Source organism: Balaenoptera physalus (genome assembly GCF_965194825.1).
Source record: "Balaenoptera physalus genome assembly, chromosome: 1".
In the NCBI taxonomy this organism is placed as follows: domain Eukaryota; kingdom Metazoa; phylum Chordata; class Mammalia; order Artiodactyla; family Balaenopteridae; genus Balaenoptera; species Balaenoptera physalus.
In genome coordinates, this window is record NC_138882.1 from 144831561 (window position 1) to 144856102 (window position 24542).

The 24542-nt window shown below is 38.5% G+C and overlaps 1 long non-coding RNA gene across 1 annotated transcript; it reads right to left on the bottom strand.

The window, feature by feature from the left end:
- Positions 1–2076: 2076 nt before the first annotated feature.
- Positions 2077–19789, bottom strand: LOC309655654. The gene is made up of 2 exons (XR_014260915.1): positions 12772–19789; positions 2077–12549 (listed from the first exon to the last, which is right to left on the bottom strand). It is a non-coding gene; the product is annotated as an uncharacterized lncRNA (long non-coding RNA).
- Between the last annotated feature and the right edge of the window lie 4753 nt (positions 19790–24542).

Here is a 24542-nt window from a genome sequence, read left to right on the forward strand (position 1 = left end):
CCATTTCTTAGAGAGGGCACTGTGGCTCAGAGAGTTCAGTCGCATGGCCAGTGTCACAGTGTCAATAATTATATCCCATTCTAATCCCCATTAGCTTTCCACTTCATCATAGACTTCTATTTTTAGAATGCCATTCCTAGGATTAAATACATTAAGCCTGCATTTCCCAAACTGTGTGCTGAGGCACCCCAGGGTGCTGCAGCTAATTCATAAAGGCCTTTTAAAAAATTTTCAAGAAAAACCCAGTGATACTCAACATCTTTCAGAGACCACATGAGTTACTAGCTCTGGACAGTTCAGAGTTTCAATATCAGATCACACTACATTCCTTCTGATGATGTCACATCTTTGCAAAGCTAGGATTTTTATTTAAAAACAAGTACTAGGTCTGTGGGAGGAGGAGCTATATGGGAACTCTCTGTATTTCCCACCCAATTTTGCCATGATCATGGCAGTCTAACAAATCTTCATGCTACAACTTAATCCAAAGAATCCAGAAGGATCCCAGGAAGTGTTTAAAGGCAATAAACTCTACCTGGAAGAAGTATTTCTTGTGGGATTATCTATTTCTCTTTGAAAAGTATCATAGCACCTCCTAAAAATATAATGAGAAATTGGAATATTCTGAGTGCAGCAAGGCCAGACAAGGGGTGTTAGTCAAGTCAATGCATCCTGCCTCTAGCACGGGGCCTAACACACCATGTCCACTCAACAAATGTTTCTATGATTGAAAGTATATCAATACATTCAGTAATGACTGTCTATTCCAGGGAAGAAGAATCCTTTATAGAAAGCATAGCATGTTTTCCTGAGATAGCCTGAAAGAGGCACGTTACCCATTTGAGTTTCTAACCCACTCTTTGGTTTCCAAATATGTTATTGGAATCTTCTTTTTCATTATTGTTTAATTACCATGGAACCTCTAATCCAAGCCAGAAATTCCTCATTGCCCACATTTCTTTCTACTTCAGAATGCATATCTAATAGCAACCAATTACTTTTCCTACTTTCTCACTTGGAATCTGGTGAGCTGGGAATTGCTATCTAGCAAAATCAGGAACATCTGTGAAGGGCAGCCTAGTGGGGAGAGTTAGCAGGGAGATTTTCTGCATGGTAACTCTCTTCTCCTCTGCAGGGATTGCTCTAGGACAGTTACTTGTAAGGCCTTCTCTGACTTTTCAAATGTCTTTCTATCCCTTCCTTCCCGCCCTTCTTCTCTTAGGGGGAAAAAAAGAGTTTTGTGTTTAAGAGGTCAAGTGACTTAAAGGAACCATTCCAGCCTTCTGAAAAGTTTCCATTTCAAACACATAATAATTCCAAAGGAACAACCTCAACTCTGTTTGGCTTCCAGGTATGGCTTTGATTTTCATGTTGGCTTGCACCGAACACTTACTATTTTAACTGGTCTTCCAAGAAGCCGGGCTCAGTGCCTGAACACTGGTACTTTTTCACATTTGGCCATAACAGAGCTGCTGCTGGAGCTGGAGCTTCAGAAGATTAGAAACCGCATTCATTCTTATACTCATCCTTAAGCCTCATGGCTATCAGTCTTCTATCATATTCAGAAACACAATTTTGTGCTTGGAAAACATATTCAACATGGAATGGTTTTGGATGATTTTAGGGAAACAAGGGAAAGGAAATGATCCTTTAAAATGTATTAAATACATTGTTTTGGATTCTTTTCCCTGTTTTTTTTTTTTTTTTGGAACAAAAATCTACTCTGTGTTCTTTGGCTCAACTGGTACCTTGATACATCTGCAATTTTCAGAAAAGGCAAGTTCAAGGGTGAGAGACATGGGCTTTTTTGGGGGGCAACTAATTTGTTGTTGTTGAACAGCCTCTCTGCTCTTTGAGCAGACAACAAAAGTGTCATGATCTGGTTTAGGGAGATAAATTATTCATACCACTAATGATGACTCTGAATCTTCCTGTGGAATGCTGTGACTTCATTTTCTTCTTTGTAAAAGACAAAAACACTTTTGTAGACATTGCTGGCCCACCTGCATGCTTGAGGCAATCAGTTGTGACGTATTCCTGACACACATCCCTTTCCTCCCATTCTCCAGGCTATGGTTGTTTTTTTTAAAAATTAATTAATTAATTTATTTATTTTTGGGTGTGTTGGGTCTTCGTTTCTGTGCGAGGGCTTTCTCTAGTTGCAGCAAGCAGGGCCCACTCTTCATAGCGGTGCGCAGGCCTCTCACTGTCGCGGCCTCTTGTTGCGGAGCACAGGCTCCAGATGCGCAGGCTCAGTAGTTGTGGCTCACAGGCCCATTTGCTCCGCGACATGTGGGATCTTCACAGACCAGGGCTCGAACCCGTGTTCCCTGCATTGGCAGGCAGATTCTCAACCACTGCGCCACCAGCGAAGCCCCAGGCTATGGCTTTAAAACAGAAACCTCTGCATATCTGACCTTCTTTTGTATGACAGACATAAGTTCTTAAATGAATTCACCAGGTTGAAGAAGTGGGAATTCCCCCATAAGCTCCTTATGATTAAGGATCTGACATCCTGGATCACATGAATATCTAAATTGCCAGGTGCAGGTGCGTATGCCTTTGAAACAGTAGAAATTTTAGAAGCTTAGGCAATATTAATAAGGAGACTAAGCTATTGAGGTGTGAAACTCTATGAATAGTCTTTATTGAGAGCTTACTCTATCCTAAGAATTTGGTACATATTATCTCATTTAACTCTTATAACAGTCTTATTTTGCTAATGAGGAAACTGAGTCTTAAATAGGTTAAGTAATTTTTTTCAGTGACACTCAGCTATTAAGTGGTAAAACTAAAAAGTGAATCAGGAATATTACTCCAAACCCCATGCTGTTAACCATACAGTTGTTTCTTAAGTCCTGTTATGTGGCAAGCAGGATGCTAAATGTTGGGAGTATAAAGGCATATAAGTCATTGCACTTATCCTCAGGTATTTTACATTTTAGACTCATATCCTTTGATTATATTATTTGTTCATTGGAATAGCATTAACTGAGTGTCCATCAGTAAGCAGTGCCAGCTTCTATTCTATGTTGTGCAATGTTTGGTGGCGTGACTCTATCTTCAGAAACAAAATCTAGGGCATGCCATCGACACGGAATCTGAATAATGAGTTGGGATATAATGGGATGGAATTTTTGAGTTGGGATGTTTTGCCACTGTGAAGAGGAAGAGAGAAAAGGAGAGGTGGGGTAGCCAGCTATCAAGAAAAGTGAAGCTTCTCTAAGTCTGTTAATCTGTTTCTGTTTTGTAAACAAGTTCATTTGAGAGAACGAACTTATGGTTACCAGGGTGGAAGGGTGGGGGGGGTAGTTATATTGATAGGGAGTTTGGGATTGACATGTACACGATGCTGTATTTAAAATGGATAACCAACAAGGACCTACTGTATAGCACAGGGAACTCTGCTCAATATTATGCAACAACCTAATTGGGAAAAGAATTTGAAGAAAAATAGGTACATGTATATGTATAACTGAATCACTTTGTTGTACAACTGAAACTAACACAACAATGTTAATCAACTATACTCCAATATATAATATTAAAGTTAAAAAATAAAAGACAAGAGAAGCTTTTAATATCTAAGGAATGACTGCCTTTGTGGTTTCCATTCTGAAGAAAAATAGGCCATGCCAAGATGAGATAGTTTTTGTCAGTTTCTGGCCACCTCACGGAGAAAAGAAAATCTTCATTTGGACTCAAGATTGGCAAGTAGAGAAGCTGGAGGACAGTAGAAGCCAAAGTTCTGCCAATGACTTTTGCTGCTGGAAACCGGGCACTTGGTGAGCAAGGAACTACGGAGGAGACAAGCACACAGATTCCCTTCTCCTCTGCCTGGAGCATCTGTGGAGTGGACTAACCCAGGACTGAAGCAGGGAGAGGTGTGATGTTAGGGCTTATGACAACCACCTCCTACTCCTTCCCATGCCTAGTGGCTAGAGATGGCAATATCTATGCCATTGAGGCATTGCATGTGATATTTTTAACAGGCAACATTTTTGTAGGAAAACTGTTTCTGCCATTTAATGGTAGGAAGTGTCACTTTCCTTCATCGTTAAGAATAAATTCTAGGTTCCAGTTTTTGATTCTGATTCTTAAAGAGCTTTTCTTGGAAGAGGAGGCCAAAGCTCTTCTTCAGTGAGAAGTCTTTTCTTTGTAGTCTCTGCTACCCAGTGTGTCGTTAAGCAAACTACTCTTTGCAACAGGATGTAGACAATTAGGAGGGAAATATTTCCCTCTGTCCTCAAGGAAGGAAGAGAAAATCGTGATAAAAAATTAGAAGCATTTGCCTAATACATCACAAGAGGCAATTGGAGGGGAGGCAAATTTGCTTCAACTCAAAGATAGGCAAATTCAGCCTGAGGTCTTCCTGGTGAGTCTAGGTCTTTGCAAGGAAATTAGTTCAACTCATTAGACTTTGATTGATCATCCACTCTGTTGGGCCCTGTGCAAGCTAACATGGGTGTCAATTAGGATAGACTAGGTTATGTGCAATAAGAAACAATCCTCAAATCTCAGTGGATTAAAACCAAATGGTTATTTCACACTCAAGGTATGTGTCCAATAGACGTTGACAGCAGAATCCTTGTAATCATTCAGGATCCATCTTGACACGAGCTTCCACAGTCACCACCACAGGAAAAGGAGATGTGGTGAGTTAGAACACTGGATCTTAAAGTGTCTGCCCACAGATGACACACATCTCTTCTGCTCCTATTGCCTGGATGAAGGAAGCCACCTGTAACTTCAAGGGGGCAGGGAAGTGAAATCCTATCGTGTGCTTGGAAGGAGAACCAGAAGTATTTGGTGAAAACTCTAAAGATCATCACAATAGGCAAACCTGATGATGTACCCCAGCCTCCGCTAATATAAAAAGCACATCAGATAGAGGATGAAGAAAGGGGAGGTATGCTTTGCTCCAGCTCACCTGCAAGAGGAGAAAACTGAAGCTGACTGAGGAGGGAGGAATGCGTGTAAAAAGTTGATGAACTGATTTTATCTTTCATTAGCTTTAGGAGAGCACTAATGAAATCCTCAATTTACTGCATATTCCTCATTTAGCTACCATGTATCATACAGTTACAACATAGACAAGAACTGTCCTAGAGGATTTACATGTATTATTTCATTTAATCCCCTCAAAGTCTTTATGTACAGTGTATTATTTTTATTTATATATCTTAACATCACTATGAACTAATGGATTCCTTTTTCATTCAGTTATTCATTTTTTGATGAGCAAATTATCTCAGATTTCACCAACTAATTCAGGCTAATTCCTGTTTTTTTTCAGTCAACTTTATTGAGATATAACTTATATACAATAAAATGTATCTATTTGAAGTAATCCTAGGACAGTTAAGCAAATTAAGAACATAATATTAGAATTTAATACTATGGGTAAGAATTTTATTCTTGTTTTTGAGCATGCCTAGAAACTTCAGCCATAGTAATGCAAAAATATCAAAACAGGTTTCAAGTATTTATCAGAAAATTTTTCGAAGGATAGGAGAAAACTTGAGATGTTCAGATTCTTTTGTTCCAGCAAAACAAATTTCTTGTCGTTTTACAATTCTAATCTGTCTTCTTTGGTTAACCATCTTCTGTCTGGCTTTACCCTATGATCCAGCTATTCTGTACACCTCATACCTCTGGGCCTTTGCACATACTATTCCTTTTGCTTGTGATGCCCAGTTTGCTTGTCTTCCTGGAAAAGTCCAACTTTTTTCTTTAAGACTTGGTTCAACCATCACTTTCTCTAGGAAACCTTCCCTGAACAGTTTTTCTCATATGCTGCTTTCACATATTTCCATCAGGACAATAATTATTCTCTGTCAAAATTCTTAGCCACTGAACTCTTACAGGGAAAGGCTGTATTTTTAATTTGTGTATCTTCAGTACCTTACAAATGGTCAGGGTCTCAATATTTGTTGAATAAGTTGAATGAATGCTTATGCTGATGTTATTACAGTACATTATTCTTTTTTAGGAGGGGTCCTCTGTAAATACAAGCTCTCTATCTCAAAAATTCTTCAATCAAAAAGAGCAGTTAGCCAATAGACTAAGGCAGATAAGGTCAAGGTATTTATATAAATGTAAATGTTCAGTCTGGCAGTAGAGTATGGATTCTCGGGACAGAGGCATGTCTTAGGAATCTAGTCCTGAAACTAAACGTGTTATCTTGGCTTAACTTCCTAATATTTTGAGGCTTAGTCCTTCCTCTTAAGATGGAGATGATAAGGCAGATATTTTTTGAGGAAGAAAAGTAATGTATATGCATATCCCAGCTCTCATGGGAAGTTCCTTTGCACTTTTAGAAGCTGTCCAAAGAAGCTGACCACTCTTTCCATCTTTATGGGCATTGTATGTACATTAAAGAATGACTTTTTATGCTTTGAAGAACTGGGCTGATGACCCTGTAGCTTAGTAAACACCGCACAAATGGGTAGATCATATGCGTATGAAGGGTATATGCATTTTCCCGTTTGGTTGGGCAAAAGGCACATCTCCCCACCCTTCCAGCTTTACAGAATGGATGAAGGATCCAACAGTGCTTCATTCCTTCTCTTCAAGCCTGACAGGGACTATGCCTGCCTTCATTGCTTTCAGAAATAATTACATGTTGAAAGCTCTGACTAGAAGGATTAGAGATATGAATAACAACTTGACAGATCAAATCAAATACATTCTGATTTGATTACATTACTAAGTCAGTTATTATTTCTTGTCACATTAATTATGGCAAGAGTTATAAAATGTGTCTTTCAATAATTCCCTAACTCAATCATAATGGCCACAGCCTTGTAGAGAATCTGTGTAACATCAAGGGTACCTATTTGTCTGACAGCGGAGGAGGGACTGGAAGGAGAGAAAGGTTTTTATATTAATTTATTTACTGAATATTTATTAAGCACCCACTCTGTGTTAGACACTGGACTTATTATAGATATTGGGGATACAAAAATAAAAAATTCAGCCCCTACTAGTCTCAAGGATCTCACAGCTCTGAGGGTGAGACAGTCCTACAAACAGATACACCCATTGTAAGTTGTAGGAGGAAAGTAAAAGGCTCAGTAAGAGGGTGGAAGAGGCTTAATTATGATGATATATTCAGAGAGGTCTTCACAGAGGATTTCCTATTTGGATCTCCTATTATCTTGCATTAATTCTACCCAGAAACTGGATAGTATATATTTTGCTGAACAAGATCATTGCTAGTAGAATAAATGACCCAGGAACATACTGAAAAGGTGCATCAAGGCCTAGCGAACAATCACATTATCACTCTGCCCCTAACAATACACATGCCCAAAGTTTTAAAATGAGACCAAGGGGTATTTAGTGTTGAATCAAAATATAAAGGGTTAAAAAATAAAAAGTAAATAAATAAATAAATATATACAGAGTTACTTTGGTGTATGATATGCACTTAAACATATACTTTAGCTTGAGGGTCCCTCCCATGAGCCAAGTACAAGGCTAAGCACATCCTACTACCTGAGCTCACTTAACTCTCTCATGCTCCTCTTGAAGCAGACAGTATTCTCAAGGATTTGCAGATAAGACATTGAGAGTTAGAGGGGTTGAGTAACCTACCATAATCACATGGCTAGCACACGGCAGCAGTAAGATTCAGACTTGGTTATCACTGATTTAAAAGAGCATTCCACTGTGATTATGGAGCAGTGTAAAATATACACACTATTTTTCCCAAGATGGGTCAGAACAAGTAAGAGAATTGCCCTAGATCATAACGCAATTTAGTGGCAGAGCTGGAATTTGGACTCCAGACACACAAGCTGACTCCAAGTAACTTTATTCTCTTTGCAAATGATATATTAAGCCACAGTGTGTATTCCTGGGCATCTTGTAACTACACACATTTGATATAAAGAAAGTGATGCAGAGCACACCCAAAGAAAAACAAACTGCTCTATCTAGAAGTTTTATAAGAATTCAACATGTCAAATTCCAGACTCTCACTAACTTTATTTTCTTGTTTAATGAAGAAAGGTGAGGGGAAGAGAAAGCGAATCAAGTAAGCACTCTGCTAAGAATAATAATAATAATTTACAGCAATAGTTGTCATGTACCTGGCATATTTTGTAAAGCTTTATAAGCATTTTATATGGATTAGTGTGTTTAAGCTTTATACAAACCCTAAGAAGTAGGTTCCATTATGATTTTCAGTCTATGGAAGTGGAAACTGAGGGGAGAGAAGTTAAATCTCTAGCCTAGGGCACAAAACTAATGATAATTGGATAGTCATCATTCCAATCCTCATGTTCATGCTTTACAAATGGTTTCTCATTTAACAGTGGATATATTCATATCAAATCTTTTTATTGCCATTTTCCAGATGATGAGCTGAGGCTCAGAGAAGGGAGAATGAAGTGCCCAAGTGGTCACCAAGAACATGAGGCAAAGAAAGAATTTTAAACCCATGACTCTGAGTTTGTTTTGAGCACTAGTAGACTGCCAGACCAGAAGTACATAGAAAAGTACACTAGGATATCAACAAGATCTTCATGAGATCCCTATAGCATGATGCAGACAGGAAGGGTGGCTTCTCTTGACTCTATTAGTCATAGGTTGAGTGAATCTTTTTGTCAGTTTCCTATTGTCCCCAGCTCCTTACAATTATGGACTGATGATTTCAATCATGGGGTAAGCCCCTCTGTTATCTGAATTATCCTTAACCAAAACAGACCACGTCATAGTAGGCTCACACTCACCAGCAGGTTAGAACTAGAATTTATCTTACTCATTTTAAGAGGCAGCTGTAGTATAAACAGTATGTGCAAGAACCTATAAAGTAGAACCTCTACAGCTAACTGAATGGGTTCAAATCTTGGCTTAGCTCATTTCTATCTGTGTGACCTTTGACAAACTATTGATCCTTTCTGGGATGCACCCTTTCCTGGTCCCATTATAGTTAAGGGCAATTTCCACCTCTAGCCATGGCCTCAGACCCTGCCTGATATGATCCCCAGACCACTCACAAGATTGTCACACACTGCCTAACCCTTTCTAGTACCCTCACAAACACTGCTTTCTATGTGCCTAGGACACTGGCTGGGACAGTGTCACAAAAAATTTCCTATCTGAGATCATGGTGAAACCAACTTTGTGACTTTAAGAATCTGCTCAGATTCTTGATTTCCATGGATATCACAATGAGAGAAGACAAAGCTGAGCTTTTATACCTCACTGACCATGTGACACTGACTCTTGTTGAATCCACTCAAAGAAGAATCCTGCCCTGTGCAGGACCACCTCAGCTCTGTGCTAACCTGGTTTCCTTCCCCTTCTCGGCACCTGCCCAAGGTACAAGTTACTTGCTGTTGAATGTATATGAGTTACCTATCACTTCAAGTATGTTGATAACCAGCCAAAGACAGTCCAGAGGAAGTTTTCTAGTGTTCTACCCTTGGACTTCTCTTAACCAGTATTTTAGATGAAACATTTCTATCTCTTGGTAAGATTATAAAAGGCATGATCCTAAGATTCCAGGAGATGTTTGAAGGTAAATTAATGTACTGGACAAAGATGGATGTGGATGGGAACTAAGATACCTCCTTATTTTAGGAACCCATTTTCTGTGATTCTACTCATTGGGGTTTTCTGGGAAGAAGTTAATTTATTCATAAAATAGAATTGTAAAACCTTACTGTTTGAAGTTAGGAGATCAGTAAAAACAATGTCTCAGGATTTCATCCAGTTCTAGGATGTACTATTATGGGACTGATAGTTTTAGTTTTGTGGTTTTTAATGACTGCTGTTGGCCCAACTTACTCCAGAATCCAAGATTATGCAGCTAATGTTTACTCACTTTTTAGTATTTATATAATTGGTCCCTAACAGAGTTAAATTTGCTCTAATTTGCCAGATTTTATACACTAATTATGTATTTTGCCAGAAGTTGAAGATTTTTCTAATAATCTGCACTCAAGAGGGAGGCAGACCTTTTATGCAGTGGCTGAAACAATTTGGCCCAAATGGTTGATGTCACAGGCAAAATATACAAAGATTGTTCACTTGAAAATTATGACTCTTTTTCAGGATTTTACGTTGCATTATTTGTTTTATGGACTATTCAGTATGCATTGCACCAACACTAATTACTGTACTAATAAGTCAGTGTGTTACCAAGATGTTTTGCCATTATAATTACAGCCACATGTTGTTGTCCTTCTCAGACAGTCCAGGCTTAATTGCATCATTTTTCAGGAGAATTTATGTGGTGCAACTTAATTCAAAATTAGCACATGAATATATGAAGTGCAAACTATTTTCTGCACTGACTCATATGCAGAATAAATGTTCTAGAGAGGGTAGCCAAACTTTCATGTTTCCAGTTGCCTGTGTAATTTCCATGATGAGCCTCCAGTGGTAATTCATGGAAGGGGGGCGTGTCACAAAATGGCAGAAGAATCTGGGTCAATATATAGAAAGAACATTGTGCAAAGTACTAGGAGCATGGGTTCTTGTCCCTGCCATTCATTTGTCATATGTCTCTTGGGGTTATTTTTCTTTACTGGGACCTCAATTTCCTCAACTAAAAATTTAGCAAGTTGTTCAAATGAGCTCTGGTTCTCTTTAGCTGTCTCTTCTAATAATGTTTTACTTTTATGAGTGTAGTTCTGTGAAGGTAATATTAAAAGTCTGCCTGTCCTTTAAAGAATGACTATTCTTTCCCATGCTTAAAATTAACAATGATGCCTAAGATGGAAATAACATAGATCATTTGAATTCTACATTCCATAAGCCACCCCCTTCCCAGTATTAGCCTATATAACTTCTTCCTTACCCTTTTATTACTTTGGGTTTTTTTCCTTCCATCTCTTCCTTTTTCCTTTCCTTCCTGGGTTCATGACCAGGTGTTCATGGATATGTACATATTGCTCTCCTGGTCTTTGGAAGTTGGGCTCCCACTGCTGATAGCTTTCTATATTTGTGTGGAAGAAAGGTCATCTTATGCCCCTGACCCTGCACGCTTAGATTGTTTTTTAGTTTGTGATGTTAAGTTCTAATACTTTAAACTAAATTCGACTGGCTTTCAGATGGTATAAAACTTGGCCCAGAAGGCAAGTTCTTCCCCTTTCTTGCATAGAACACTTGGGCTAAGCAATGAGCTGTGGTTGGATGAGGCAAAGAATACCGGTTCTTGTCCTAGAGTTCCTGTTAACCACTCATGTTTTATTTCTGCAAAGAACCTGGGTTTAAGAGAGATTTTTCTCAGAGAACTAAGTAGAGACTGGAAGGATAGGAAAAGAGAAATCAGTATCAAGAGCCATATGCTGTTGAAGCCTCAAATTGCATCCTGGCTCTGCCCCATTTGGGCAAATCTCTGAAACTTGGCTTCCTTATCTTTTAATTGGAGATAACCCTACTCACATGATTAAATGAATAACATATAAATCATGAGTCCTACAAAACCCCTAAAACATAATTATTTCCTATGTCCTTAAAGGCAACCCAATAAATACATGCAGTTGGTGATAAGAGCATTCCAGGTGGTGATAAATGTCTCTCAGGAGACACTGAGAGCCTTGGCCTGTGGAATTCTTTAACACCCAATGGTGGTGTGGAGCAAGGAGTGATGGATTCTTTCATTTCTTTCTTTCAAAACTATACTCCAAGGGCCTTTTAAGTGCCAGTCAGGATGTTAGGCACTGGAGGTACAGCAATAAAAATACATAGTCCTCGATCTTGATGAGCAGAGAGGCTACATTAAGACAGGATAAAATATCTTGATTGGTCACAAGTTTGCCCCATAATCTCAAGAACGATGACATGTATGGTGAGTATCTGACATTCTTGATTTAAAACAGTGGTTTTCAATCAGGGAGATTTTTCCCTTCTGGGGTCAGTTGGCAATGTCTGGAAAAATTTTTGGGTGTCATCACAGGGCAGGGGTAGGGGGAGGAGCGTTATTGGCATCTAGTGGATAAAAGCTAGGGATATTATTAAACTACCTATAAGGCACAGAACACCCCTCTCCTTACTCCTCAACAAGCTATTATTCAGTCCAAAATTTCAATAGTTCTAAGCTTGAGAAATCTTGGTCTAAGTAAATATTATCCATGCTACTGTAACAGTTCATATTCGAGATAACAGAGCATGAGATAAAGTTGCAGCAACAGCACTACATAAGAAAGGAACGTAAGAGGGAAAATGAGACCATAAAGAATAAGAAGAAAATTACTTAATTGATTGGAAATGGAGGTGAAGCAAGGGAGAAGAGTCAAGGATGGGTCTAAGAATTATAGGTTAATGACAAGAAGGATGGTGATAACATTGTTAGTTATATATTGGTTGTAGGGGAAGAAGAAATGATGGATTTGGTTTTCGATATGTTGGCAGTCAGATGGACACATCTAGGAAGAGTCGGAGTGAGGGCAGGGGCGGGGAAGGCAGTTTAGGCCACTGGAAACCCTAGGGTCTGGGAGGTATAGGAAGCGTACTTGAGGATGTGAGATTGAATTGCATCTTCAGACAGCCACTCTGCACATGACACATTCAATGAAAAGAAATGCCCCAGGGCTTCCCTGGTGGCGCAGTGGTTGCCACAACTACTGAGCCTGCGCGTCTGGAGCCTATGCTCCGCAACGATAGGCCGCGATAGTGAGAGGCCCGCGCACCGGGATGATGAGTGGCCCCCGCTTGCCGCAACTATAGAAAGCCCTCGCACAGAAACGAGGACCCAACACAGCCAAAAATAAATAAATTAATTAATTAAAAAAAAAAAAAAGAAATGCCCCATACGCTGTGGTTTTGGTGGCTGAAGAACTTGGACATTTCCCATCCCCCCACCCCTGCTCTCAAAGAACCACAACATCTTATGCCTTTCTGCACTCACATTTGCTTCCTTCCAGGCTAAATTCCTTTGAAGTTAATGGGTACAGTGGATGGGGAGATGTGGGGAAGGAGTGGAATCTGTCCCACACTTCTTCAATTTCCATTAAATTACATGGGTCTTGAAAGATAAAAGGAAAAGGTCTGGGGGCAAAACACATTTTAGGTTTCATTGAACCACATTTTGGGTTTCCTATTCCAGGGCTTGGGCATTGCATTCATTCAGCCAGACTGTGAAGCAAACCATTTCAAGGCTGGAATCAGTCGTGTAGAATCTGGGACCCACAAGACAAAAGTCAGGGATTGTGAGTCTCCCTTCATCACGGAGGAATGTGGCAATTGCATTTTATGAGTGTTTCCATTTTTATGAGATTAGAAATTTACCATCAATGAGATAGGAATAGAATTAAACCTGTCTGCCTGTCTTCTTTCTTTCCTTCCCTCCCTCCTTGCTTTGCTTTTCTTTCTTCAATAAACATTTATTAAATGGTGACGATAGAGCATTGTTTTAGGCTCAAAGATAGATGATGTTTTATAGTAGTCAAAGCAGTTTTGCATTTTACTGTTATCTGTTCCTCACAACCACTCTCCACAAGGCAGTCCAGGTATTGTTATCTTCACTTTTCAGACAGGAAACTTGGAATCAGAATAGTTGTATGTTGCTTAAAGTTATATAGCCAGTTAGTTATATACTTGAGACTAGAAGCCCAGTCTCCTGATTTACTAAACTTAGTGAGAGTAGCAAAGGGAATTTTGCAAAAATGATCTATATGCTTTAGGAAAAATTTACTACAAAGTCTAAGCATGTAATGAGGAGGAGATGATAGGCAAATAAGTCTTGTAACTGGATTGACCAGCTGTATGAGATTTCCCTGGGTTTGGTTTTTTCACCTGTAAAATGGGATTGCAAGATGAAATAAGTGGTTTTCAAACTTGTTTTTTTAACAGCTAAAACATATTTTCAAATGAAACCTTGATATGTAAAACAGATTAAAATGGGTCTGCTTTTATTGAAATGACAGCAAGGACCCCAAAAGAACCCTAATTGGTTCCTTGCCCTATTACCCTCATTTTACCTCCAGTGGCCATTTAGACACATGTGCATCTTAGGATTCTGCAGAGCACAGTATGAAATCCCCTGGGCTACATCTTCCTGACCTAAGGTTCTGTGTTTCTAGTTATGATCATCCCTTGTCTGGTATGCACATTGCTTTCAGATCCATAATTTCACGTTACAGTTGAGGAAACTGAGAGAATGAACAGTTAAGCAACTTTCCCAAGATGATTCAACTAACACAACAGGGCTCCAATACCTAGATCCTAGATTTCTTTGAGCTGGCTCCAATGAATCTGAAATTTCCTGCTACAGAAAGGTACTCCTGTACAGTAGCTGTGGTGCGTGGGGCCTAAGGCCTTAGGGAGTTGGTCAGCTTACCCTTTCTGCTCTGCAAAGGAAAAGGCTCTCTGTGTTATTCCCCGTGGAGCAGCATGCCATGCCAGCCTGTCCCATAACGCTATGTGAAGCATTATATATTGGGTTGGTCAAAAAGTTGGTTCAGGTTTTTCCCTACCATGAAAAACCTGAACGAACTTTTTGGCCAGCCCAATATAAATCAACAGAAAAAAGATTTGGACCCTTATATCAGGCTTGAACCACATGGTTATGACAGAGTAGAGAAGGTGGGATGGGGGGATTCATTCACTAATTCATTCCTTCATTTGTTCATTCAACAACATGCTTTGTGTTGGTTACTCAACTCTAGATACTGGCAATATGGAAGTAGGCACAAGAAATATGGTGCCTGCCTCAAGCTTACAGTCCAGTGGTAGAAATAAAGCATTAATAAAATTATTATTTGTGAGAGAATGAATCAGTAAGTGATAAGAAGGAAAGATACTGTTTCTGTGAGAATATAAAACACTTAAATATGAGAGATCAGAAAAAGCCTCCCTGAGGAGGTGGGATATGAGAAGAGATGCAAAGGAAGAGGGTGAATTAAGGATTGAGATAGAAAGTGGTACAGGAAGAGGAAACAGCAGGCATATGGAAGGAGATGAGTGTGGCTGGACTGGGCAACAAGCTGTGGATGGCATGAGATGAGCTGGGGAGACCGTCAGGGTCCAACCCACTGGGTGCCTGGCAGGCTATGTGAATTGTCTGGATTTCATACTCAATGTAGTGGGTACCACCAAAGGGTTATAAACAGGGGGTGAGAGGATCAGATCAGGTTTTTAAAATTTCACCATGGCTGCTGCATGGAGAATGGGGCACAGGCCTGAAATATTTTGGATCCTTCTTGCTTTAAAAATTATCAAAAACCACCAGGCAGTCAAATAGGATCTAATCTAAGATTTGATGAACACATAATGAAAGCAAACTTTTTGTACTTCAGGGGTTAACATATGTGTATGTAATTGAAAAAATAGACCCTATTTTAAATCTGGGTTCATTATCTGTGTGACATCAGACTAATTATTTCACTTCTCTGTACTTCAGTTTCTTCATCTGCCAAAAGGTAACGATATCTACTTTACAGAAGTGTTGTAATTTAAAAGCAATGTTTTAAAAGGGCAAGACTCCCCACACAGAATATTCATTCAATACATACTAGTGATTTACATATAATTTAAATTTTAGGTTGTAAGCTGACAATTCCTTAGTTTATAAATGAATTAAAGGGCTGCCTGACACCCAGATATTAACATAAGAAAACTAAACAGATGATTAAAAATTGCTTATTAACCTGAACAATGACAGTTGATATTACATATATTAACAGGTGCTTAATTGCCATTTCCTGCCCGAGAAACACGTTCCCAGAAGCAATCTGCTCCACTGGGTCCCTGAGGCTGTACAGGTGGAGCCCTCCTTGAATGCCTCACCTAGAAGGGCCAAGTACATATTTTGGCAATCTGAGCCCAAAGTGCCCCAACATTTTCAGCAAGCTTCAGAGCCAGAGCCTCTTTTGCAAAAACAACCAATTTAGTTTAAAGCTAGAAGCTGTGCTGACCCAGAGGAAAGACAGCCAATACTCATTTGGCAGCTGGAGTACACATCCAGTCAAAGCCAAAAGACTATAGCCCCATCCACAAAGAGGTGTAACCATTGCATCTTAGCTCCTCCAGGAAGGATGCTCTTAGTACCCTACCTGGGTCCCTTTACGAGGCCAACACAATCAACTGCTGGCTCTATGACTGTTTGCTAACAGCGCAGAGTTGACCCCTTCCCTGGAGAAATGCCCTTGGATCCTAGGACATTATGCCCCCTCATACCCTGGGGTACTACTACAGAAAATGAATGATTGACGTGGGGCTGCGGAAGGCTGGACCCTTGCCTGAAGATGGGGCTAACTCTGTAGTGTAATTCATGCTCCAGAGCTCACCATAGGATCAGGCTGAAGCTAGTTTTCAGTCGAGAGCACACCCTTGGCTCCCCACCCCTGCCCCCTGCCTACTTGGTCCTCACATTCCCTTTCTCCTGAGACTAAGCCCTTCAATAAATCATTTGCATGAGAATCTCCATATTAGACTGTTTCTAGGGAACCCAATCATGTTTAAAGCGTTGAATTGTTTCTTGGGAGCTTATCATGGAGTCATAGTTAAAAACAAGAGCTGCTGGGCAAGACAGATCTGAGTTTAGATCCAAACTCCATCACTGACTGGCTGTGTGAGCTCAGAATATTTCCTTACCTCTCTAAGTATCAATTTTCCCATGGGGAAAAATGAGACAAGTGGCTCTACCTCAAAGTACTATTGTAAGAGTAACAGTTTGAAAAGTGCTCGGCCTTTGAAATTCTCTATGATTGCCTTGTACACAATACAATTGCTCAGTAAATATTTGTTCATTCATTTATTTAATAAACTCTAACTTATCACTTGTTTTATGCCAGGAACTGTATTTGAACTGGAGACCAATTCTAGGTAGATCAAAAAATATTATGGGAACGTGAGGTGACACTGAGGAAGGGTGACCAACTATGCTTGGGGGACATGGGAATGATAGTTAAGAGGAAACCAGGTAAATATTTTTGTTTCTTCATGATCATATACTTTCTCAACAAAAACTTACTTGCGACCTGGGTAAAGGATGACTGACTAGCCACCATAAAATAGTGAGATAATCCAGAGAGTTGGAGGTTTATCTCAACTGGATCTAGTTGTTTAAGTTTCAAAGGAGGATACAACCAGGAACCATTTGGTTACATTCCAAAGGGTTGTAACAACTTTGAGACCTTTTCCAGAGAGTTATTTGTTTATACTAATAAAGTTTTCTCTCCCTCTCTCAAAAGAAAAGCAGGGAAACTGTGCAGTGGTTCCTATACGAGTTCTCAGATTCATAATTTTGGGATTCCTCTCTCTATACATGCAGTGTGACATTTGCTCTCATCACCTGGCCCTAAGGAGCAGAATGGGGCAAAAGGAACCAATACAGTTATTGCTGTAAATAATAGTAAGCCTAGTATTTGATCCACAAACCTAATGCTTGCTTTCAGAATAAAATAAATATGCATACTCAAAATTCATCAGTAGTATAAGTTATTAGATTACAAAATCACAAGTGGATTATTGATATAAGTCATGAAGAATGAACAGGTGAGAGTGAAGAAAGATATTCCAGGCAGAGGAAGCAAAATGAGCTAAAAGGCAGTTACATGAAAATAATATATAAGCATTTCAACTACTCATCATTTAGGATTTGTGTTTATTCCCCATTATGCACGACCCATCTCCCTTTTGCTCTTTTAAAGTAATAGTGTTTGGCCATCATTAGTGATGTCTCTATGGTATCCTATTTTAGAGAGAAAAATATTAAGCAAATATCAACATTATGTCTTGAGGTGATATGTTATAGAGGGCAGAATATTTTTTTCTTAAGTGTTGAAAGCAATGTGAATTGAAATAGAGAAGCTTTGCTTGCTCAGGGGGCATTAAAAGCCAGCAAGGTGCCAACCTGTACACATGCATGGACTGGAGCGAGTTGGTCCACACAGCCCCAATAGAGGGAGATTAGCATCTGTAGAAACAAAGAAAGTGATTCAGAGGAGAAAAATCAGGGAGCATGCAGAACGCAAGGATTGACGAAACCCCATTTCTGTCTGGTGTCATTTTTCTCCATTCCAGTCCTAATTGTAGCTGCCCAGGGCTAGGGATTATCAGGGGATATTTCTGTGGTTAAGAGGTTTGAGCTTATTTAATACCATATTTGGAAAGCTTTCTAAAGTTGAGTTTAAATGAAAAAACATTAACTTAATGACATAAGAAGACAGACTTTACTCTTCAAATAATATCATTTTTGGAAGTATGCAAAACATATACAGAGTTATGATGTTGGCAGGCACAATCATAGAGATGCCAGAAGAAAGTCTCTTACCTGCAGTAATAATAATAATACCTTTCATCTCAGTAGCACTTACAGTGTGAAAATATTGCCACATACATGGCCTCATTGGTTTCTCCCACAGTCTTTTGAGGAAGGCAACCTGAAATTATGAGAAAAATAGGAGTTTTGGAATGAGACAGACATGGGTTCAAGTCCACGCTCTTCTCCTGCTGTTAGCTTCAGCAAATTTCCTCACCTCTCTGGGGCTCAATTATTCATAAAGATAGGAAAACCAGTACCTTGCAGTCAGTTGGAAGATTAGACCATAAATGCAGCTATCACCCAAAGTAGGTCAGCATAATAGGTTCTTAATAACTTGATTTTTTGTTAGATGCTGGTGGATTATAATAGGCTTTTTTAATATCTTTTTTTCTGGAGAGAAAAGTAAAACTTAAAAGAGATAAATGATAATACCAAGGTCTTCAAATAGAAAACAAATGAGTTTAAAAACAAGCTGTTATATCCTCATGACAAATCCTACCCATGACACTGTGTTGCTAAACGTTCCTGGTTGTGTCTACTTTTTGAGCAACTCATTTGAGGGTAAAGAAAGTGAGTTTGTAAGGTTAACCTGTGGAATGTTGAATAAATCTCTCCCTCCCAGAGATATTCACATCTTAGTCCCCAGACCCTGTGAAGATGTTACCTTACATGGCAGAATATACTTTGCAAGTGTAAGTTTAGGATCTTGAGATGGGGTGTTATCCTGAACTATTGGGTGGGCCAGATATAATCACAAGGATACTTATAAGAGGAAAGCAGGAGGTAAAAGAGGATATGGGCTGCTATGCTTCTGGCTTTGATGGGGCCACAAGCCAAGGAATGTAGGCAGCCTCTAATATTGGAAAAGGAAAGGGAACAGATTTTCTTCTAAGTCTCCAGAAGAAACACTTTAGACTTCTGACCTCTAGAACTATAATATAAAAAATTTATGTTGTTTTAAGTCACTAAGTTTATGGTAATCTGTTACAGCAGCAATAGAAACTTTTAACCTGGGGAGTAGTGGGGAGAAGTGGACTTTCTGAATCTAATCTGCACATATATCAATATTATTAGTGGTGATGTTTCAAAAGTAAATGCCTGATACTGCCTCTTCCTGCCACTTTTCAACACAATTCCAGGGAAATAGCATTGCATATAAGACTCTCATTTCTCTCAACTGTAAAATGTAAACAGTTATAATGGGTGTTAGAAAACTAAATGAGATAACATAAGTTAAAATACTTTATGAATTATGATACACTATATTAAAGCCTGTCATTATTACATATGTGACATTTAGAGTTAGTAAAATGTTCCATATTAATCTAGCTGGTTTAGCTCTGGGTTAGAATACTAGAGATAAATTTACATCAGAGAGGGAGATTTTTAGTTACCGTAAAGAAATGTTTTAAGATGTTTCTTTTTCATGCTTCAGTAGGAGCACCTAGGCATGTGTAACTCCAAAAATATTGAAGTGATTGTTAGAATTATAGAATCATAGGATCTCACAGTTGGAGTGAACTTTAAAGGACGCTGGATATAATCATTTGGTGAATGCCTACATCTTCTTTTTTTTTTTTTTTTTTAAGATTTTTAGAAATTTCATATAATGTCTGAAACATTTATATTAACATATTTCCATACATATTTCCATACAAATATAAATATAAGATTTTTAGAAATTTCATGTAATGTCTGAAACATTTATATTAACATATTTCCATACAAATAACCCAATGAAAGTTTAGTATTAGTTGTTTTGTTTGTTAGTTTTTTTATACTGCAGGTTCTTATTAGGCATCAATTTCATACACATCAGTGTATACATGTCAATCCCAGTCGCCCAATTCAGCACACCACCATCCCCCAACCCACCACAGTTTTCCCCCCTTGGTGTCCATATGTTCATTCTCTACATCAGTGTCTCAACTTCTGCCCTGCAAACCGGCTCATCTGTACCATTTTTCTAGGTTCCACATACATGCATTAATATACGATATTTGTTTTTCTCTTTCTGACTTACTTCACTCTGTATGACAGTCTCTAGATCCATCCACTTCTCAGCAAATGACTCAATTTCGTTCCTTTTTATGGCTGAGTAATATTCCATTGTATATATGTACCACAACTTCTTTATCCACTCGTCTGTTGATGGGCATTTAGGTTGCTTCCATGACCTGGCTATTGTAAATAGTGCTGCAATGAACATTCGGGTGCATGTGTCTTTTTGAATTATGGTTTTCTCTGGGTATATGCCCAGTAGTGGGATTGCTGGGTCATATGGTAATTCTATTTTTAGTTTTTTAAGGAACCTCCATATTGTTCTCCATAGTGGCTGTATCAATTTACATTCCCACCAACAATGCAAGAGGGTTCCCTTTTCTCCACACCCTCTCCAGCATTTGTTGTTTGTAGATTTTCTGATGATGCCCATTCTAACAGGAGTGAGGTGATACCTCATTGTAGTTTTGATCTGCATTTCTCTAATAATTAGTGATGTTGAGCATCTTTTCATGTGCTTCGTGGCCATCTGTATGTCTTCTTTGGAGAAATGTCTATTTAGGTCTTCTGCCCATTTTTGGATTGGGGTGTTTGTTTCTTTAATATTGAGTTGAATGAGCTGTTTATATATTTTGGAGATTAATCCTTTGTCCATTGATTCATTTGCAAATATTTTCTCCCATTCTGAGGGTTGTCTTTTTGTCTTGTTTATGGTTTCCTTTGCTGTGCAAAAGCTTTGAAGTTTCATTAGGTCCCATTTGTTTATTTTTGTTTTTATTTCCATTACTCTAGGAGGTGGATCAAAAAAGATCTTTCTGTGATTTATGTCAAAGAGTGTTCTTCCTATGTTTTCCTCTAAGAGTTTTATAGTGTCCAGTCTTATATTTAGGTCTCTAATCCATTTTGAGTTTATTTTTGTGTATGGTGTTAGGGAGTATTCTAATTTCATTCTTTTACATGTAGCTGTCCAGTTTTCCCAGCACCACTTATTGAAGAGACTGTCTTTTCTCCATTGTATATCTTTGCCTCCTTTGTCATAGATTAGTTGACCATAGGTGTGTGGGTTAATCTCTGGGCTTTCTATCATGTTCCATTGATCTATGTTTCTGTTTTTGTGCCAGTACCATATTGTCTTGATTACTGTAGCTTTGTAGTAGAGGCTGAAGTCAGGGAGTCTGATTCCTCCAGCTCCATTTTTTTGCCTCAAGACTGCTTTGGCTATTCGGGGTCTTTTGTGTCTCCATACAAATTTTAAGATGATTTGTTCTAGCTCCGTAAAAAATGCCATTGGTAATTTGATAGGGATTGCATTGAATCTGTAGATTGCTTTGGGTAGTATACTCATTTTCACAATGTTGATTCTTCCAATCCAAGAACGTGGTATATCTCTCCATCTGTTTGTATCATCTTTAATTTCTTTCATCAGTGTCTTATAGTTTTCTGCATACAGGTCTTTTGTCTCCCTAGGTAGGTTTATTCCTAGATATTTTATTCTTTTTGTTGCAATGGTAAATGGGAGTGTTTCCATAATTTCTCTTTCAGATTTTTCATCATTAGTGTATAGGAATGCAAGAGATTTCTGTGCATTAATTTTGTATCCTGCTACTTTACCAAATTCATTGTTTAGCTCTAGTAGTTTTCTGGTAGCATCTTTAGGATTCCCTATGTATAATATCATGTCATCTGCAAACAGTGCCAGTTTTACTTCTTCTTTTCCGATATGTATTCCTTTTGTTTCTTTTTCTTCTCTGATTGCCGTGGCTAGGACTTCCAAAACTATGTTGAATAATAGTGGTGAGAGTGGACATCCTTGTCTCATTCCTGATCTTAGAGGAAATGCTTCCAGTTTTTCACTGTTGAGAATGATGTTTGCTGTGGGTTTGTCATATGTGGCCTTTATTATGTTGAGGTAGGTTCCCTCTATGCCCACTTTCTGGAGAGTTTTTATCATAAATGGGTGTTGAATTTTGTCAAAAGCTTTTTCTGCATCTATTGAGATGATCATATGGTTTTTATTCTTCAATTTGTTAATATGGTGTATCACATTGATTGATTTGCGTATATTGAAGAATCCTTGCATCCCTGGGATAAATCCCAGTTGATCATGGTGTATGATCCTTTTAATGTGTTGTTGGATTCTGTTTGCTAGTATTTTGTTGAGGATTTTTGCATCTATATTCATCAGTGATATTGGTCTGTAATTTTCTTTTTTTGTAGTGTCTTTGTCTGGTTTTGGTATCAGGGTGATGGTGGCCTCATAGAATGAGTTTGGGAGTGTTCCTTCCTCTGCAATTTTTTGGAAGAGTTTGAGAAGGATAGGTGTTAGCTCTTCTCTAAATGTTTGATAGAATTCACCTGTGAAGCCATCTGGTCCTGGACTTTTGTTTGTTGGAAGATTTTTAATCACAGTTTCAATTTCATTACTTGTGATTGGTCTGTTCATATTTTCTGTTTCTTCCTGGTTCAGTTTTGGAAGGTTATACCTTTCTAAAAATTTGTCCATTTCTTCCAGGTTGTCCATTTTATTGGCATAAAGTTGCTTGTAGTAGTCTCTTAGGATGCTTTGTATTTCTGCGGTGTCTGTTGTAACTTCTCCTTTTTCATTTCTGATTTTATTGATTTGAGTCCTCTCCCTCTTTTTCTTGATGAGTCTGGCTAATGGCTTATCAATTTTGTTTATCTTCTCAAAGAACCAACTTTTAGTTTTATTGATCTTTGCTATTGTTTTCTTTGCTTCTATTTCATTTATTTCTGCTCTGATCTTTATGATTTCTTTCCTTCTGCTAACTTTGGGTTTTGTTTGTTCTTCTTTCTCTAGTTTCTTTAGGTGTAAGGTTAGATTGTTTACTTGAGATTTTTCTTGTTTCTTTAGGTAGGCTTGTATAGCTATAAAGTTCCCTCTTAGAACTGCTTTCGCTGCATCCCATAGGTTTTGGGTCGTCGTGTTTTCATTGTCATTTGTCTCTAGGTATTTTTTGATTTCCTCTTTGATTTCTTCAGTGATCTCTTGGTTATTTAGTAACGTATTGTTTAGCCTCCATGTGTTTGTCTTTTTTACGTTTTTTTCCCTGTAATTCATTTCTAATCTCATAGCGTTGTGGTCAGAAAAGATGCTTGATATGATTTCAATTTTCTTAAATTTACTGAGGCTTGATTTGTGTCCCAAGATGTGATCTATCCTGGAGAATGTTCCGTGCGCACTTGAGAAGAACGTGTAATCTGCTGTTTTTGGATGGAATGTCCTATAAATATCAATTAAATCTATCTGGTCTATTGTGTCATTTAAAGCTTCTGTTTCCTTATTTATTTTCATTTTGGATGATCTGTCCATTGGTGTAAGTGAGGTGTTAAAGTCCCCCACTAAGATTGTGTTACTGTCAATTTCCTCTTTTATAGCTGTTAGCAGTTGCCTTATGTATTGAGGTGCTCCTATGTTGGGTGCATATATATTTATAATTGTTATATCTTCTTCTTGGATTGATCCCTTGATCATTATGTAGTGTCCCTCCTTGTCTCTTGTAACATTCTTTATTTTAAAGTCAATTTTATCTGATATGAGTATAGCTACTCCAGCTTTCTTTTGATTTCCATTTGCATGGAATATCTTTTTCCATCCCCTCACTTTCAGTCTGTATGTGTCCCTAGGTCTAATGTGGGTCTCTTGTAGACAGCATATATATGGGTCTTGTTTTTGTATCCATTCAGCCAGTCTATGTCTTTTGGTTGGGGCATTTAATCCATTCACGTTTAAGGTAATTATCGATATGTATGTTCCTATGACGATTTTCTTAATTGTTTTGGGTTTGTTTTTGTAGGTCATTTTCTTCTCTTGTGTTTCCCACTTAGAGAAGTTCCTTTAGCATTTGTTGTAGAGCTGGTTTGGTGGTGCTGAATTCTCTTAGCTTTTGCTTGTCTGTAAAGCTTTTGAATTCTCCATCAAATCTAAATGAGATCCTTGCCGGGTAGAGTAATCTTGGTTGTAGGTTCTTCCCTTTCATCACTTTAAGTATATCATGCCACTCCCTTCTGGCTTGCAGAGTTTCTGCTGAGAAATCAGCTGTTAACCTTATGGGAGTTCCCTTGTATATTATTTGTCGTTTTTCCCTTGCTGCTTTCAATAATTTTTCTTTGTCTTTAATTTTTACCACTTTGATTACTATGTGTCTCGGTGTGTTTCTCCTTGGGTTTATCCTGTATGGGACTCTCTGCGCTTCCTGGACTTGGGTGGCTATTTCCTTTCCCATGTTAGGGAAGTTTTCGACTATAATCTCTTCAAATATTTTCTCTGGTCCTTTCTCTCTCTCTTCACTTTCTGGGA